Source organism: Manihot esculenta, chromosome 2, assembly GCF_001659605.2.
Source record: "Manihot esculenta cultivar AM560-2 chromosome 2, M.esculenta_v8, whole genome shotgun sequence".
Classification (NCBI taxonomy): Eukaryota; Viridiplantae; Streptophyta; class Magnoliopsida; order Malpighiales; family Euphorbiaceae; genus Manihot; species Manihot esculenta.
The window spans coordinates 15,368,224-15,375,052 of record NC_035162.2 but is presented as its reverse complement, the minus strand read 5'-3'; positions in this window follow the sequence as shown (position 1 = coordinate 15,375,052).

The window sequence follows — 6,829 nt, the reverse complement described above, 5'->3', positions numbered from 1 at the left end:
AGGTGCCTTTGACTACGCCCTGGTATGAGATACTGGGACTATTTGGTGACAGGTTTACCCTTGATGTGGATTGTCTGTGTTATGATGCATTCCATCATATCATCTTTTATTGATATGTTTTACTGTTCTACTCACTGGGCTATAGAGCTCATCCCACTCCCTTAACCCCAGTCTTGCAGGTTCAGTGTACAGTGTTCAGGGGAAGTCCAGCAGAGTACAGGAAGAGAGAAGAGATGTGTAATAGCTTAGAGTGGACATGTAATTTGCAGAGATCTACTAGTTGTGTATAAACTTGTGCTTGACTTAGTTATTTTGTGTTGTAAATCTTTTGTATACATGGTCTGGTTATATGTATATGTTTTTACAGAATATGTAAAAAATCAGGCTTGACAGGTATGAGTTAACCCATCTAGAGCAAGCTCTAGTCAGGGATACAGAGTACAGAGTACAGAGATAGTGCATGCACAGGTTAAGCCTTGGTTCAGCAAAGAGTTTTTATTTTCACAGAAAATGTATGATCATGTATTAGATTTACAGGTACACAGAGAGTATAGCAGGCTTGCTACGGGTTCTGGCGGCCTTAAGCCGACCTGACTCCTAGCGCCGGTGACGGTCCATTTTGGGGTCGTTATACAAGGCTTCATCACATTGAGTCTAGGCCTCATCTTGTTGATGATGAGTCTCCTCCAAAGTAGACAAATGTGCGAGGGCTTCATCTCGTTGAGACTTCACCGCAGAAGCCCATTGAGAAGACTTGGCGACCTCCTCTGTAACGACCCGAAAATCGGACCGCTACCGGCGCTAGGATCCAGGTCGGCTTAAGGCCGTCGGGACCCGTAGCAAGCCTAACATGAAACCTGTAAACCTGTATAATCCCATACATGATCGACAACATGCATAAAAATTAAAACTTTTCTTTCCATATACATCAACCAAACTCAACCTGTGCATGCACTGTACATAACATAAACATAATCATAACCCCTCAGTGGGATCTCATCAATGCCCCAATGGGCGATACATCATACGTTGAGTTGGTTTGCATACTCATCATAAAACATATAAGATCATGTATTGAAAGGGATATCTTAAACATATAGTCAAGCACAACCTCTAATCCTCAAAGTCATTACATACTTAAAACTGTACTTTTACATAACATTAATACATTTATCATGTCCACATTATCTATTACAAACACGAAACTTCATTACTCTTGTAAACCTCCTGGTCTACCCTGTACCTGCAATCCTGGGGAAATTGGGAGAGGGGTGAGCTACTAGAGCCCAGTGAGCAGAATAATAAAAACATTTAAATCATATGGATCATGGAATGCATCACATCACAGCTAATCACATCAAGGATGAACTTATCACCAATAGCCCTCTACATAGTCCAACTGTGCCAGAACGTAGAATGGGTCCTGGTCTTTCCCTTACATAGTGCCAGCGAACGTAGAATGGGTCCCACTGGTCTTACATTCCATACCGTACATATCACATCGTCACATCGTAGATCGAGGGCTATGGATCATCCAACATTCATCCACATCAACAATAAAGTATGAAATGCACATATTTCGTGAATTCTAATGCAAACAACCTAGTATATCTCATGGCATTCATGATGCGTGAAACATGCTAAAAAGTCCATTATTTGCTTTAAAACGTAATAAGTTATTCCACTCACCTCTGGGTAGCTCTGACCAGACACTGGAGCAGCTGACTCACTGCTGGGGTCCTCGGTTCCTCGGGTCCGAACCTACACAGGTGGACTCAAATGAGGGACCAAACAAACAAGAACATAACTCTAAACTACTCCCCAAAAACCCCCTAAAACATCATGAAACAATCATAGAAAAACATGCAAGAGAGGGCTGGACAGGGCATTTTCGGCGGCAGGTTCGGCGGCCGAAAGTCCCTCCAGAGCCGAAAGTCAGGCAGGTTCGGCGGCCGAAACTCCCAGACAGAGGCGAAACTCATGCATGTTCGGCGGCACTTTCGGCGGCCGAAACTCCCAGACAGAGACGAAAGTCCTCCTTCGGGGGCAAGCTTCGGCAGCCGAAGGCTGCCTCCACAAGCACGTTCGACGGCCGAAAGTTCCTTCGGCTGCCGAACCTGGTTTCTCCCAGAATGGCAGAAACTCAGCTCCCTTATGCATTTATGCCCTCACTCTCATCCAAACATGCATAAACTTATTCTACAACACTCATACACAAGCATACAAGTTCCTAGGGGCATCAACTAACTAAAACCCCATCTACAACACATCAAACATACATTTGCAAGCCACATTGTTCAAAATCACATAAAAAACCCATAAGCTCAACATAAGCTTCACATGCATTTTCTACCCCATGAACTTGCATAAAACTTGCTTAAAACATAAAGTAAGCTAGAGATCGACTCTTACCTCTTGAAGATCGAGGGTAGAGGCGATCTAACTTGGAGTTAGAAGAGATTTGAGTTCTTGAACCTCAAAGCTCCAAAACTTGCTCAAAACTCGAAAATCTTCAAAACAAGATGAAAACTAGTGAAAAACTCGAAAGATCTGAAGGAAAAGACTCAAGATCGGTGAGGAGTGGCGGAGAACTCACCTTGGCCGGAAATGAGGAAAAAGCTCGCCCGTTTTCGGCTAAGGGACCCTTTTATAGTGGCTGGCCAGGCCACGTTCGGGGGCTGAACGTGCCTCCGCATGCATGCCATGTTCGGCGGCCGAACTTGAGGTTCGGCGGCCGAACCTGGTCTTTCCTCACTTATGCTTTCGGGGGCCTAAAGGCGCTCCCGAAGGCATGCATGTTCGGCGGCCGAACTTTGAGTTTCGGCGGCCGAACCTGAGCTTTCCTCCAAGGTTATTTTGTGCAAAAACTCATTTCCATTTTTACTTAAAATCATGAAATACCTTAAAACATTTTATGAAAACATGATTCTACCCTACTAGAGGCTTCCGACATCCGAGATTCCACCGGACGGTAGGAATTTCGATACCGGAGTCTAGCCGGGTATTACATCCTCTCCCAACTCCCCTAGCTGCTTGGCAAGGTCTGCAACTTGCCCCTTCAGATCAATTATATGTTGACGGGCCAGAGTAGTAGCAATCAAATTCTCATCCTGATGTGCTTCTTTAACACCGAGGTCCATGGAGCCCTGAAGTGATTGATTCCGAGCATCAATCTCCATGTACATGCCCAAAGATTGCCACAAAAAAGAAATAACGTTAGGAAAACCTTGAATTCAGAAATATTAACAAGAAAGACAGGTAACTCACCATAAGAAACATCTCTCTTAGACCGTCTCCAAGGGCCTCTATGGAACGCAAGCTAAAGGCTACTTGCTGCTTAGTGGACAGGCCAAATATCTAACAAGGGCCAAAAAATAAGGGTCGAAGCATTTGGTACTCCCCCGAACCTCCTGTTGCATAGCATCTGAGTTACTGAGGCCGGTGTTGATTCAGCATTGACCTCGGCAGCATTCAACAGGTCGTTATCAAGAGCAAAAATCCTCCACCACATTCTTCCTTTTATCAATAGGAGGGGAAGGGACTGCCTTCATGGGTTATGAAGTTCTAGCACGTTTGGCTGCCCTGTCTCTAATGGCGATATCACCCAGAGCCCTGATAGGAAAAAGGTTCAAAGGGGGAACCTAGTGCCCTCCTTCGAATGGCTCTCCACTTACTCATTAACAATTATGGGCTCCTTAGGAACTTCCTTTGGGGAAGATGGAGCCTTAGAAGAGGTCAGCGCCTTGGGAGGGATCGATGTCCTAGAGGCCGTAAAAGGGGAACCCTCTGACACTGGCACCAAAGCCAAGGAAGGTGTGGTAGTGCGAGCAGAAGGGTGAGCTGATGATGCTGGAGTTGTAGCTTGGAAAACTTCCTTAGCCACATCGGCAATAGATTTGTTGGCCTTGAAAGCAGCCAAGGTGTCTTTCATGCTCTCCCTGGACAGGGCAAAGTTTTTGGAAAGCTTGATGTACCATTAGCATATCAGAGGCTCAAAAAGAAAAACCAACTTAATTAGAGCTCAAAATAGCAAAAGAAAATCACAAAGGGAAAAAATTTAAGGTATGAGCTTGCTGACAGTCCCGTAAGTTGGACATAAATATGCACTTTTCGACATCATATTTCTTTTTTTATAGAGGTCATTCAAAGAAGGTATATTTGGTCTATAAGGTTTAACCTAGAAAACTCATTACAGCCTTGAGGCACCTCCTTCCAAGAGAGCTTAATATCCCAGCTAATTCATGAGCTTTCCTTCAGCTTGACAACAACAAAATTCTTTGCCCAACCATTAATCGAGCCCTTATACCCTATAAATATAAATAACCCAGCTCGGGACCAAAATTATAAAACCCATGGTTAGACCTAACTACACAAAAAAAGTATAAAATAATTCGACGGAAGGGGAAAAACTCCAACATAAGCAGACAGACTCAAAACAGCACATGAACAAGATGGAATTAGGGGACAACATTGGATGGAAGACTTCGATGAAAAAGGGATAAAAGGAAATATTAGTCCGAATTTGTGCTGTTTGTAAAAGAAGACCAAATTACACCTCTGCTGAGCATTTATAAGACTTTCCGGCAATGGGTTGAGAAGAACGATACGCTTATTAGGCAGAGGTGCCCTAATCTTGAAGATGGAGGTATTAGCAAGGTCACAAGAGAAAGGGTTGAAAAAGAAAGAAGGAGTGACAGAAGAGACTAGATCGCCCATCTTAGGAATCCTAGTAAAAGCCATTAGAGGGACAAAACGTACTTCAAATCTGAGAATTGAGATTATAAGGAAGAGAGATGGCAGAATGGCAGAAGTAGCGCAAGAGGCAGAGCAATAAGCAAAAGCAAAATTTGAAATTGGAAAAGGTAGAGAAAGGATGTTTTAACAGAACCCTCCTAGAGGGGCACTTGATGACCGCTGAGCTTCGACACTTGGGTCTAAGACAGTCCAAACTAAAAGAACCGGGCCAGAGCTCAACGAGGGCCCAATACACGGCTCTAAGTCTCATACCAGTCTAGGACATGTCCATACAAGCTGAATTGGATCTAAATCTACCCGCGGGATTCTAACCCCAAATACTCATTAGCCTCCATGAAAAAATAGATCCCGCAATATCCAGAATCGTGTCTAAATAGTGTCAGATGTAATTAAATGGTCGCTTAATAAGAAAAAAGAATATAGTACGTTTGTACGTACTACCAGCGTAAATATAACAAAGGATACGAATATAAATACAAAATAGTGATTGCACATTCCAAAAGAAAAAAAAAAAATGAAAGGAGACGAAGGAAAAATAAAAATCTAAGTTTTATCAAAATATACTGAATGTAATCCATTTTCGAATTTCAAATATCAATATATATTAAAATATTTTATCTAATATTTTTATTTAACATTATAAATTATGGGTATATTTTTTATAATAGAAATTTTGTATTTTTTATTAATAATATTTTAAATAAAATAAAATATTATATATTTTAAATTATAAAATTTTATTTTTTTATATTTTAAATTTTTTATTAATAATTTATGATATTATATAAAATTGAAAGTAGGGGTGAGTAATGAAATTAACAAAAATAACATTATTATAATAAAATATATATTTAAAAATTATTTTGTTAGTTAAATAAAATTTTAAAAATTATATTGTAATTTATTATTTACTTTTCTAAATTTGATTTAATATTTTTAACTATAATTATAGTAAATTAAAAAAATGATTTTATTATTTAAAATTTAATTTATTAGATATAAATATAAATTATCGTAAATGTTTAGAGTTTTTTTTTTCAATAATTTTTTTTAAAGATTTCAAATTATTTGGTTTTTATAAAATAATAATTTATTTTTTTAAATTTCTAATGTATCCATATTTATTATGCTTTAAAAAATATAAATCTATTAATTAATAATAATTTGGTAATAGAGTAATATGAATAGATGGTATATAATAAAAATAAAATTAATTATTTTAATTACATTAATTACATTAATAAACCATATGAACATAATTATAATATTATCTTTATAGAATAAATGAAATAATTGTAATAATTAATTAAATTTATTAATATATATTATTAAATTATTGAGATTTCGGCAATCCGTGTTCCACTTATTTTATCTATATTATAATCTATAGATAAATTATATAATATAGAGTTATAAACATAGATTAATATATTAAACTTTTAATAATTTTGAAATATATTAATGAATATTAATCATGATAAATTTTAGATATTAATTTTTAAAAAATATACAAAATCTTATGCTGCAGTCTGTTTCACATAAAATATTTTTTTAAAAAATAATTTTTTAATTTTTAATTTTTAAAATACTTAAAAATTTTAATTAATAGAAAATATTTTTCTTGATTAATAAAAAACTCATTTTCCACCTTTCAAACTTATTTAAATAAAATGATTTAATTAATTAAATTAATTTTCATTATTAAATTTAAAGTTTATTTTTAAAAAATAAAAGATTCCTAAATAATTATAAATGCAATACACATTATTTTTACTCATTATATATGACACTAATTTTCATATATTTTTATTTTATAATAATTATTTTATTTTTTAAAATATATCACTCATTTTCTCTCACAAAAATAAGCTTATTTTATTTTTTATATGTTTCAAATTATATGATATTTTATTTTCTAAAATAATAATTTATTTACTATAATTCACTATCCATCTCTTTTTCTAAAAAAAAGCTTCAATTTAATTTTATTAAATTATTCAATAACAAATAATTATAAAGTATAAATCTTAAAATGTAGAATTAAAAATCATATTAAATCATATAATAAAATAAA